Source organism: Triturus cristatus, chromosome 12 (assembly GCF_964204655.1).
Source record: "Triturus cristatus chromosome 12, aTriCri1.1, whole genome shotgun sequence".
NCBI classification, from domain to species: Eukaryota; Metazoa; Chordata; class Amphibia; order Caudata; family Salamandridae; genus Triturus; species Triturus cristatus.
In genome coordinates, this window is record NC_140595.1 from 472,520,013 (window position 1) to 472,532,586 (window position 12,574).

The 12,574-nt window shown below is 48.5% G+C and overlaps 1 protein-coding gene and 1 pseudogene across 1 annotated transcript in view; both read right to left on the bottom strand.

Moving 5' to 3' along the window:
• Nucleotides 1-12,574, bottom strand: part of CEP89 (centrosomal protein 89) — a 1,352,699-nt gene that overhangs the window by 166,479 nt on the left and 1,173,646 nt on the right. The gene's annotated exons all lie outside the window — the stretch shown is intronic.
• LOC146776123 (18S ribosomal RNA) lies at nucleotides 1,066-2,140 on the bottom strand (annotated as a pseudogene).

A 12,574-nucleotide genomic window follows, 5' to 3' on the forward strand; every position in this document is an offset into this window, starting at 1 on the left:
AGGATTCTCCAATTTTTGCGGATTATTTTGGCCACATGGTTGGATATACCATTATATGTTGTGACACAAGTTAGAGGTGTTGTCTCTGGTCGTTTGGTTTCTTCCAAGAGTGCGTCTCGGTTCCGGTTCCTAGCGCGCTTCCTAGTGGTCTCTATTTTTTTAGGGTATCCTCGTTCCTACAGTTTTGAAACCAGGTCAGCCGATTGCTTAGGATAGTCAGCAGGGGAACTGCAGTTGCGTCTTTTGCGCAAGAACTGTCCGAGGGGTCGTGGGTGAAAGCTCTCAAATTGGAGCAAAGAGTTTCTTGACGTGGGCTTGTAATATGTGGAGGTTATCAGTGTGCCTTCCTTAGCCACCACAGCATTTTGCTTTCCTCGCCTACAGGTACTAGCACTTCTAACGCATAGTATTACTATCCGGCCTATGCCACATAAACCGACACTTCCGTAATTCACTGTCGATTGACTCGCTCACATATTAGGCACCAGGCCTTGCCACCACTCATTGTGTTCCTCTAAATCAACGTGTTTATATGTCTATGTGTTTGTCCCGTCCTTTTCTCTTTTCAGGTACAAACTGAGAGGAAAACCCCCTCTTACAATTAGAGCACCTTAGCGTGTGCTTCACATAAAGGCACTGACAACACGGGAGTCCCTTGATCCACCCCCTCACACATAGGTCCTGAAGAAAGCCAGTTTAACAAAAAAGGCCTGGCTGAAACTAGTTGACCACACTGGACGTGGGAGACCATAAGTCTCTCCAACCACGTCCCAAAGCCTTGTTTTTAACCCTGCCCAGGGCCCACCAATAAAGTAATCATTTGGGACCTCTAGGACAGCATTTTAAAACCCCACTCAAAACACCTTCACTGCACACTCACTTAACACAACCTGCTCCGCTGTAATCAGGCGTCGAAGCAAACCTGAGGCATACTCGGTGCCTTGGGTGGGGCCCGATGATGAAGCATGCCACCAACTAGGTTGGTGGGTGAGGGCCTTCATAAAAACCAATCGGTTTTCCCAAACAGACACATATAACATGTACATAATCAAAGTAGCTAGCTCCTTTTGATCATTACATATCCCTCGGGGAAGCCAACTAGCTACTCTAGTTCTTCACTCTCCTTGTGATTACAAACAAATAATTGCAACCCCCAACCCCTATCACGAACGGGGTTCAGCGGGTTGCCCGCACCTGTCGGCGAAGGGTAGACACACGCTGATCCGTTCAGTGTAGCGCGCGTGCAGCCCCGGACATCTAAGGGCATCACAGACCTGTTATTGCTCGATCTCGTGTGGCTGAACACCACTTGTCCCTCTAAGAAGTTGGACGCCGACCGCTGGGGGTCGCGTAACTAGTTAGCATGGAGGAGTCTCGTTCGTTATTCGGAATTAACCAGACAAATCGCTCCACCAACTAAGAACGGCCATGCACCAACACCCACAGAGTCGAGAAAGAGCTATCAATCTGTCAATCCTTTCCGTGTCCGGGCCGGGTGAGGTTTTCCGTGTTGAGTCAAATTAAGCCGCAGGCTCCACTCCTGGTGGTGCCCTTCCGTCAATTCCTTTAAGTTTCAGCTTTGCAACCATACTCCCCCCGGAACCCAAAGACTTTGGTTTCCCGAAAGCTGCTCGGCGGGTCAAGAATTTCTCCTCTAGCGGCACAATACGAATGCCCCCGGCCGTCCCTCTTAATCATGGCCCCAGTTCCGAAAACCACCAAAATAGAACCGGAGTCCTATTCCATTAATCCTAGCTGAAGTATTCAGGCGACCGGCCTGCTTTGAACACTCTTTTTTCAAAGTAAATGCTTCAGACCCCCAGGACACTAAGTCAAGAGCATCAAGGGGGCGCCGAGAGGCAAGGGCTGGGACAGGCGGTAGATCCAACTACGAGCTTTTTAACTGCAGCAACTTTAATATACGCTATTGGAGCTGGAATTACCGCGGCTGCTGGCACCAGCCTTGCCCTACAATGGATCCTCGTTAAAGGATTTAAAGTGTACTCATTCCAATTACAGGGCCTGAGAGGCAGCTGCGTATGGGGGCCCCGGTGGGCGGGCCTAGGTGCTGCCTTCCCCGTCTCAGCATTGCCAAACCGGAGGTCTAACTGAGCAAACTCTGAGAAAAAGGACCATCGGGAAGGGGCGGAGAGGCAGGTGTGTACCCGGGCCCCTAGGGGCGCTAGCAGGTGGGCCCGGGTGCTGCCTTCCCCCGTCTCAGCATCGCCAGACCTCACGGAGGTCTAACTGAGCAAACCCGGAGAAAAAGGACCATCGGGAAGGGGCTGAGAGGCAGGTGCGTACCCGGGCCCCTGGGGACCCCGGCAGGCGGGCCCGGGTGCTGCCTTCCCCCGTCTCGGGATCGCCGGACCTCATGGAGGTCTGACTCAGCAAACTCTGAGCAAAAGGACCATCAGGAAGGGGACTGAGAGGCAGGTGTGCGTACCCGGGCCCCTGGGGGCCCCGCATTGGCATGGCCCGGGTGCTGCCTTCCCCTGTCTCTGGATCGCCGGACCTCACGGAGATCTGACCCAGGAAACTTGGAGAGAAAGGACCATCAGGAAGGGGCTGAGAGGCAGGTGCGTACCCAGGCCCCTGGTGGGCCCGGGTTCTGCCTTCCCCTGTTTCGGAAGGTCACGGAGGTCTGACTGACCCTCTCCCTAGTAATCCGGAGGAAAATGACCCCCCTTTCTTGTAATCCGTGCACACGAGGTGACAGAGGGGTGCGAATGTACCCGACCTCCTGGAGCCCTGGCTGGGATCCGGGAGGCGAATGAGCCCCCATCGTGACTTCCAGGGCAACCTGGCCATCTGGTCACCCCATTGGAAAGCATTGCGCACGACCAGATGGCCGAGGGGAGAGGTACGACCAGATGGCCGGGACCGAAAGGACGCCAATCAGCCCGCCCGAGCCTTCGCGGGAGGGCTCCCGCCTGCCCTTGCAGGGCTCTGGGGCTGCAGAGCTCGGGGGGGGGGGGCGGCTCGGAGCCCCCACGCTGGGTCTCAGGCATGGGGAGGCCCGCAGGAGCCCTGGCTGGGATCGGGGAGGCGAATGAGCCCCCATCGGGACTTCCAGGGCACCCGGCCATCTGGTCGCGCCATTGGAAAGCATTGCGTGAGACCAGATGGCCGAGGGAAAGGTGCGACCAGATGGCCGGGACCGAAAGGACTCCCATCTGCCCGCACCGAGCCATAGCGGTAGGGCTCCCGCCTGCCCTTGAAGGGCTCCAGGGCTCTGCACCAGGGACCCTTGTCCCGGGCAGATGGACACTTGGCAGGACGTGGGCTCCCCTGCCCTGACCGAAACTCAGGATGCCCGGGGCCGGTCCCTGCTTCTCAATGAAGCCAGGCCGGGGAGATCGGGGAGCCTGCCCAAGCACGAGGGACCCCTGTCCCAGGCACACGGTCCCTCAGGTTGTGCGCTCGTTTACACAATTGTTTTCAAAATTCTGCGTAGTGGCGCTACGCAAAGTCTGCCCAGCCCTAATCTAAACACTGTTCCATCAAGAGCGATTCTCCAGTAGCCCATCTGGCTGTGGAGGATTAATTTCTGTTCCTGCAGGTTGATTATCTCCTACTTAATGTATCCCTGTTTTTCCTCTCTCCCATCAATCGTCACACCTCCAGAGTGCGATACCTCTTCCATAGGTCAGAGAGGCATTTCTTCTCCTCTCAAATGTTCTTTTTTAGCTGGTTTCCTAGGACTGTGAAGTCATCCCTGAGGCCCTGGAATGAAGTAAGTCATGAATCTCTTAGTAATGGTTGCTTTGGCATCCCTTGAGTTTGCTCCCGAAGAAGCAGTTAAAGTCAGATGCATTTGCACATTTCCCAGCTAACATTTGAACAACTAGATTCTTAGGTGATAAAATGATAATAACTTTGAGTTCGAAGAAAGAGGAGAATGGGATGCAGAGAGAGGAGGAGGCGGCATAGAAAGGAGAGGGTGAGGCTGAGAGAGAAGATGGTGAGGTGGATGGAAGCAGAGGGTGAGGTGGCCAGGAGAGCACAGTGAAGAAGAGAGAGGATGGTAAGGCAAAGAGAAAGGAGGGTGAGAAGTTGGCCTGGTATATGCTGTCCACTAATTAAAGTGGGCACCCTGTACCAGTCCAAACAACCCTTTTGATGACTAGGTTAAAGACAACCTTTATAGAAAGCTATCCTAGTGGTAGCTGTGGAGAGCAGCCTTCAGGCAAAGTCTCGAAGGAATGTAAAGCAGCTCAGAACCTCCTGAATGAACAAATGAAAGGAGAACCACACAAGTGTTAAATAAAATATATGTATTTATTACTAAACACTCTCTACTAACCTCTTTATGAGATTAGAGCACAAGATACACAATACTGAATCAATAGAACGATAGTAAATAGCACAATACACAGCGTGCTCCAGGGGACACCGAACCATATACTAAAAAAATGGCATAACAACAACAACTTCACTAGACACAGTGCCTAGGGCACATAGAATCACTGGGACCCCAAGGAACCACCCAAAGTAGTGACACAGGGAAACCACGGAGGGCGGGTGCAGTGTGGGAACACAGAGTCGTGAGCTCCGTACAACTCAATGGTAAAGTTGTGGTTGGAAAATTACAGTTTAAGGACACTTCGGAGAAGACTTCAAGCAAACCCTTTGGAACATAGAAGGTTCTAAGGCCAGCACCCTTGTGAGTAATGAGATACCCGTGTTACCTATCCCAGAGGAGTCGGGTGCACAGGGGTCAAGTGGTGTCGGAAACCTTTGTCGTTTTCAATGGTGTTATGCGAAGAAGTGCTGCTGCCGGGAAGATGAAAAGTGTCCGGTGGAATCCAAGCCGGATTCCGAGGTGAGAAGAACCTGAAAGCAGAGGGGACAGAGTTTGGGTCACTTCAGGGTGACCAGGGGCTCAGTAGACTAATGCCCACTGATGTCGGGTGCTTCAGATGAGAAGACTGGATGCTTGACTCTGCAGCCACGGAGACCAGGAGACGTCGACGACAACCAAAGTCCGGAGGTGAGCTGTCCCACGAAGGATGTTGAGTACTGGGGGGGTCAGTGTCCAGATTGAACACCAACAAAGCCTTGGCAACGGCAACCCACGCAAGCAGAGGAAACAAGTTATGGTGAGGACCAGCAAGGTCCTGGGGACTCTCCAAGCAATGGAGAGTCAGGGCACGTCTGGAGCAACCAGGGAAGCCCAAGGAAAGTCAAAGTTACCTTCACAGGGACCCACAAGCCAACGGACCAGGGATCGCAAAGGGACCTCGTGCTCAATCACGAAATACCAGCCCACGGAAGTGTTGGCCGGAAATCTTCGGTGGAAATACTGCTCGGGTCAGGACTACACGTAGCCAAAAGCACAGCCTCAGGGATCGCCAAAAAGCATATGCTGCTGCAAAAGTACACGGTGCACAGGGGTTCGGGTTGCACGGTCCCCACGAGGGATACTGGTCTCAGGATTGCTGAGAGAGCAGATCGACCTTAGAGACGCCCGGGAACCCACCTCCTGTGTTGCAGAAATCTTCGGAGTCCCCAGGAGCTCGGGAGATGCAGACCGGTCAGATGCGTTAAGGTGTCTGCTGCTGCAGGGGAGTAACTACTTTACTCCAAGGGAGATTCTTCTGTCCTGCAGCGAAGTGTAGACCGTCAAAGTATGTTGTTTTTGCTCGCAGAGTTTAGTCCAGGTAAAATCTAAAGTTCTGTAGTCAGGGTTCCTACTTTATACCCAAGGAAGGGGTTGGACAAACTCTGGGGACCCACCTATGGAAGGGTCAGGACAGAGGGGTGGCTACACCCATGTCCTTTGTCCAGGTTCACGCCAGAGCAGGAGCAAATGGCTCCTGCAACCGGTTTGAGCTGGACTATGCACAGAGAAACCAAATGTGCCCCCAGTGCAGACTTTCTGGCACTCTCAGAGTGCACCCACCCAGCCCCAATACACTAAAGCCTGTCTGGGAGGTGGGTGGTCACACCTCCCTGTGACAGGAAACCTATTGTCAGGCCTTCCCCTGCTCGAGCTTGGCTCAGCAGCAGGAGGGCAGACTCGTGTCTGTGGCTGGCAGCATCCATTTTGTGATGCCCAGGTCGAGAAAGCTGGTATCAGGTGTACTGGTGTTTTACATAAGTCCCTCTAGAAGGGTGGAATCATACCTCCCCCTCCAGTTACAGGCGAGGAGGTATGATTCCAAGGTGTTTGACACCAAACACGTCATGTTTCTAAGCAGCCGTTTTAAAGTTGGCATTTACCGCGAGGTTATAATGCACTTAAATATATATGGTTGGCTGCATCACAGACATCCCCGGAAAATAGGTTCCGAAGGATGCAGAGGGGCTCTGCTCATGCAGGGGCACCCTCTCACATAAAACCCAGCACCCTGCCTTCAGGATTGAAAAGGCCTGCCATAGGGGTGACTGATAGGTTTATATGTGCAGTGATTTAGAACAGATATAGGTAACCTATATCTAAGTAAGGGGTGCATGCACCACCTTACACAGGCTGCAGTAGCAGACCTGTAGTGTCAGTTTGAATGGTCTCTCGGGGGTGGCATAATACATGCTGCAACCCCTGGGAGGCCTCTGGGGTTTATGCCCTGGGTACATAGTGTACCATATACTAGGGACTGATAAGGGTACCCAAGTATCCAATCTGTAGTGTACCTAGAGTACATGCAATCAATTTAGAGGAGACAGTAGATAGACTGGGGTCCTGAATAGCAGGATCCCAGTCAGTCTAAGTCAAAAACAGTGATACATCTGCAAAAAGTGGGGGTAACCATAAGAAGCAGATCCTACTCTCCTACAAGGCACATAGGTAAAACCCTCAGAAATACAGATTTGAAACGAGTGTGCATGACCCCAGCAATATGTAGAATATGCAGCTCATCTCCTACAAGACCATCCAGGAAGCCCAGACACAGCCACGTGACAGATGCAGGACAAACCCACCCACGTTTTTCATGGCCCTCCCAGATGGCGAATTTTGGAGCCAGGGCTGCTCGAAGCTACACTATCCATAGCCCCAGAAAGTAGGATCACTGAATCTGCTATGTGATGCAATGAAGCCCCGAATCTTGCAGTCTTCCTTTTTTTTTTTTTTTAAACATCTTTATTGTTTTTTGAACACTCAGAAGTGAAGCATATACCAACCTAGGCACAGAAAGTGTCTTACCCCATTTATGAGTTACATAGTTTAGGGACATCAATTGACCCCTTAGTAATGAAGCTCAATTTAACATACCCCCTGTATAAAACACAGTTTCGCATCCATTGTCCACCACTCTGCTGATACCTCTACACAATTCATCTTTAAGATTTCCTCCGGGCCTATATCTTTTCCCACTTTCTTGGGCACCTTCTCCTCTTGTATATATATATTGCAGCTAACATGCATCAGTCAATATCTTTCTTCCACATTTCAAAGTATGGTGATTCTGTGCTCCCTACTGTCTCGCCACATTTTTCTTGCCACCAAAAGTCTCAAATGGACAAATATCTTCAGGTGCTTCAGCAGTGTCACATCTTCCCATATGTACAATATGTATAGTTTAGAATTGAGGGTCACCGCAAGACCATTTAGGTCAGACATACATTTCCTACTGCCTCCCAGAAAGGCACCACTCCTGCACACTCCCAGACGGCATGTATAAAACCGCCTGTTTCTTCACACCTCTGAGAACATTCTCCCAGTTCTTGTCCCCTTATATGAGCCAGTCGCTCCCAAGAGAGGTAAGTTCTGTGGAAGATCTTCAATAACAAGATTCTGATTCCAATTCTGACTGAACCTTCCCTGGAAGCACAGAGCGCTTCTTTCCATTCACCCTCCACAAATAGTCCTATGCCGGTTCCTAGATTAGCTTTGTTTTAGCTAATGGATCTTGTATGTTGTTTATTATTTATTTTATGAGAGTGTAACAGCTTTTTTATGAAGTGGTTCCTTCAGAACTCTATTTCTAATGGAGAGGAGTCTGTTATTTCAGTACCTCTGGACAAATGGGTCACTAGGGCATCTCTAAGCTGGATATATTTGTATGCTTCAGAGCCTGTTAATTGATAGTCTTAAGTGAGTTCCTCTAGAGTGACTATCTCCCCGCCCCAGAAGTCTCCCTGTCTGCTAATGCTAATCACATCACATCCCATTTCTGGAACCCCTGCAGCGCCCCCGCTGCCTTAGAAAAGTCACATTCCCGCAGGAGAGTTTCTTTTGTAGGACTCCTTTCCTACTTGAGACTTCTGGTAGTTGCATCCCAGGCCCTCAGAGCCAATGGCAATGACTGTTCGAGTAAAGAGGCCGCCATATAACCTTTTGGCTCAATTGCATTTGTCTAACGTTAACGAGGGATCATCTATCGGCCAGAAGGCCCACTCATTTATGGTTACCTCCAGGGAAGCCCAATAATATTTCTGTATGTCAGGCAGATCAATAGCCCCATCGTACACCCCCTGATCAATTTTGTAAGTGCTTTTCATGGTGGATGTCCTTCCCAAACGAACTATTGCAGCTCTGCCTCTATATATTTTTTTTTCTTTAAATCTTTTTATTAATGATGCTCATGAGACCAAACAATACAAAACAGTGTCAATATCTCACATTGGGAACCAATACCACTGTAAGCAAAAAAAGTACAGATCAGAGAACCACAGGGACAATCCATCCTTTGCAGTATTACAATCCCTTCAAGAGTGCGCCCGTTCTCTTGTATTTGCGCCAGGGTGCCCACACTTTCTTCCATTTCTTAGCGCACCCCCTACTTTGGTAGACAGTTTCTTCAGCTCTCTGGCACCAGTCAAGATCCCGCTGCCATTCCTCCCAGTGCGGGGGCGCCTGCACCCCCTGGCAATGTTCCGTTTCGCTACTCACGTGGCTAGGGCCAACCATATACCCACATATCTCGACCAGTCAGTGTCCCACCTAATCATCAATAAAAGCCACTTCGGCTCCATCGGGACCGTCACCCCCACTACCTTGGACATAATGTCTGTGACCTTCCAGAAAGGAATGATCTCTGGACACTCCCACAGGATATGGAAGAAGGTGCCCTCCTGTTGACAGCCCCTTACGCAGGACGCCGACTGGCACCTTCCCCATGCATAGAGGTGTGTGCGGGGGGTAGTAGGTGCGGTGAAGGATTTTAAGCTGCACTAACCTGAACCTGGAGCGGATTGCAATTTCTCTAGGACCCTGTAGCGCGTCCTGCCAGTCTTCATCGTCAAGACACCCAAGATCCAGGGACCACGCTGCTCTGAGGTTGACCAAGGAGTCAGGTATATTGTTTATCAATTTGCAGTATATTGTTGATGTGGGTTTCTCCACAATGGGGTCAAGTAATAACCTATCTTCCATCGGGGAGTATTCCGGGACGAGTATGCCACTAGGTATGTGGGATCATAGGGTGTGCAAGAGTCGTACGTGCTGATATCTCTGTGAGTGGTGTAAGTCATACTCCTTTTGGAGGTATTCAAAGGTGCGGGGGGAGTCCCCTTTCCATACATCCCCAAGGTACTCTATGCCTATCAGTTGCCACCCCTTGAACCCCGACAGAGCCCTGACCTCGCGCAGTTGCTCACCCTGCCACAGAGGTGTTCTCCTGGTCAATTTGCCAGCCCAGCCCAGAAGCCTATTAGCCTCCTTCCAGCATTGCAATACTACCTTAGTGTGCTCAGGCCATGCCTTCTGCGGACTGCGGGCATAGAGAAGATGTTCACAATCGCCCCTCGGCATAGCCATTCTATCCACCCTATAGGCAGGCTCGTCCCTATCCGTGTACACCCAGTGATTTATCACCTGCAGTTGTGAGGCCCAGTGATATAGTTCAACATCCGGAATCGCCAGCCCTCCATCGAACACCCCCCTATGTAGCTTATGTAGCGCTATCCTAGGAGAACCCCCAGTTCCAAAGCAGGGTCCGCACCGCCTGCGAGATCTGTTCAAGTACGATTGCAGGGACCAGATATGGAGTGTTCTGCAGAACGTAGAGCAGTCTCGGCAGAGTAAGCATCTTGAACAGAGCCACTCTACTCATAAGAGATAACGGAAGAGTACACCAATGAGTTACGTCTGCACTCAGACGAGCCAACTGGGGCTCGAGATTTTTCCCAAAAAACTTCTTCCTATCATGCGTGACGTACACACCTAGGTATGTACTGCCTCTATATTCTTGAAAACACTGTTGGGTACCCAACATGGCATGTTTGGAAGGACATGCATGAATTTTGATAAAACAAGCATCTTGAACATAGTCGCACAACCCAGGAGTGACAGCAGTAGGAGACGCCAGTGTTTCACATTCTCTTTAAATGTGGTTAATATTCTAAGAACATTTTGTGATATAAATTCTTCTCGGTTCTTGGTTACATGGAGTACTAAGTATGTAAATCTCTCCGTTGCTAAGGTGAACCGGCCCTGGGTGTCTCATTGGACAGCCATCTCGACAATAGGTATGATACCGATCTACCCCAATTAATAATGTACCCAGAATATTTTCTGAAACATTTTCAATATTTGTAGCATACGCTCAATTGTCACCTCCAAATCCTCCATCTAGAGCAGGATATCATCCTCATATGGCATCTTGTATTCTTGATTGTATGGCTCCTTGTAGGTTTGTTAAATTGCACATTTACATTTTCTAAGGTTGTCCCTAGTGTTCTTCCTATTTTAAATCCGCGAGCTAAGACAAAGCTGTGGTTTGATTCCTCCACAGCTTTTGCAGTCTTGGCTAAATTTAGTATGTTGCTATACAGGACAGAAATAAATGACAAGGCAATCAAGTAAGTAAATTAATCTGTTGCTGAAATCTGCTTGCAGCCTTTAGGTCACAGATTTGACTCATGGTGGCCCCACTCAGGATTCCTTTTGCAAAGGCTGCTAAATATGTATTACTAGGTTTTAGCTACATGAATTATTTACAGTGCCACAAACCTGCAAGATTGTACCCAGAAGCACAATATAAAAACAAGTTATGAATAATTTATCAGAAAAAGGAATAAACTGGCACTGTAAAGAAGAGTTTACAGATAAAGTTTTATTACTAACTAAAGCTGGTTTAAATGAGCTGTGAAACCTGAAAAACAGTACACTGCTTCTCCTGTTCTACTAGGTTTATTTAGACAGCTGTCTGCAAAGAAATTAACACTTCTTAAAGATATACAAAGATTTGGCTTTGACTCCACCCAGAGAAGTATTACTTTCTCATCTCATGCCATTGGGTGCATCATTGCGTCTTCCAGGAAGTCTTACAATTGGAATGGATTAGGGACTTATTGAACATCCGAAAACTACACTCAGTCATAACACTGTCACATTAAGGTCTTTAACTCTCATATGTATTCTAAATCAGTACCTATTTGCTACTCAGGGACGGCTTTAGTGCTAGTGGCGTCTGATAAGAGTAATCATCGTTGGTGCACAACAATAACCTCTTCTTCACTGATTCTCTCACTGCCACCCTCCAAAGGTGCCCCTTATTTCTCCATAGCCCCTCTTTCACATGTATTCAATCTCTTTTATAGTACTACTCAATGTAGGGTGTCAGAGCACTATACATCACACACATTATACAGAGACAATGAATCATTCAAGTGTGAAAATCAAGGTATATGAAATGTTACGTAAGACAATGAGAACTACAAGGTGTAGGAGTCACATGTCGTCCATAAAGGTAGGCAGTATACTATAAGAGTGCCTGGTCTGCAGAAGCATAAACTCAGGATTTCAAACGTAACAGAGGTTGGCATTGGCTTTACTAAAAATAATTTATTTCTACCCACACAAACCCTTTTTAGGAACTTTGAGATAACGAACGACTGGGAAAAAAACTAAAACAATGGCATGCAGTTGGCATGCAATATCCAGGTTGGTGTGTGAGGGGTCTTTTAAGAACACCTAATTGGTCCAGTTCCTTACTACTCACAATGATCTAATTACATACACATAGTGGGTCCGTCCACATTGTTTAAGTCTCATGCAATATCTTGACACCAGTTCGTAGCTCACTGTGCTATATTAGAAGAACTGTAACTTAACAAACTGCAAGTAACAAAAGTATCTCTGACAAAATCAGTGACTCACTGAGCTATCTTCATAAAGTACAATGCCATGATCTGCATGTTACATGTGCTTGGCAGCAGGCACATCAACCCTCTGCACTATTTTATAAATCAAAGCTGCTATTAAACAAAGCTGGGATTTCTCTAGCAGGTACATTAATCACCGGAGTTATCTTTACAATTTTATTAACACATAAGATAGCTCAGAATCCAGTGCTCCCTCAGCTCTCAGTATGACGGCCGGTCGCACTGCCCTAAAGCAAGCACTGTTGCTTCTTTTCCTCCAGCAATGGCAAAGCTGATACAGTAGGTGTTTTATAACAAATTTATTTTCCTTTTATAGTCAAATATATAAACAGTTCTTACTGAAAGACACTAGCTCTTACGGATGCAGTTTGCAGAGATACTGAACCTCTAATTACACACTTTAATGTGATAAAAATCATTTGTGAATTAAAGGCATGTAAACCGCAATTGTGGGTGCCTATGTTTACATGTGATGGTGCAATCAAGCCAGACCTACTAGCTTTGCCAATGCTTCTTTATTGTG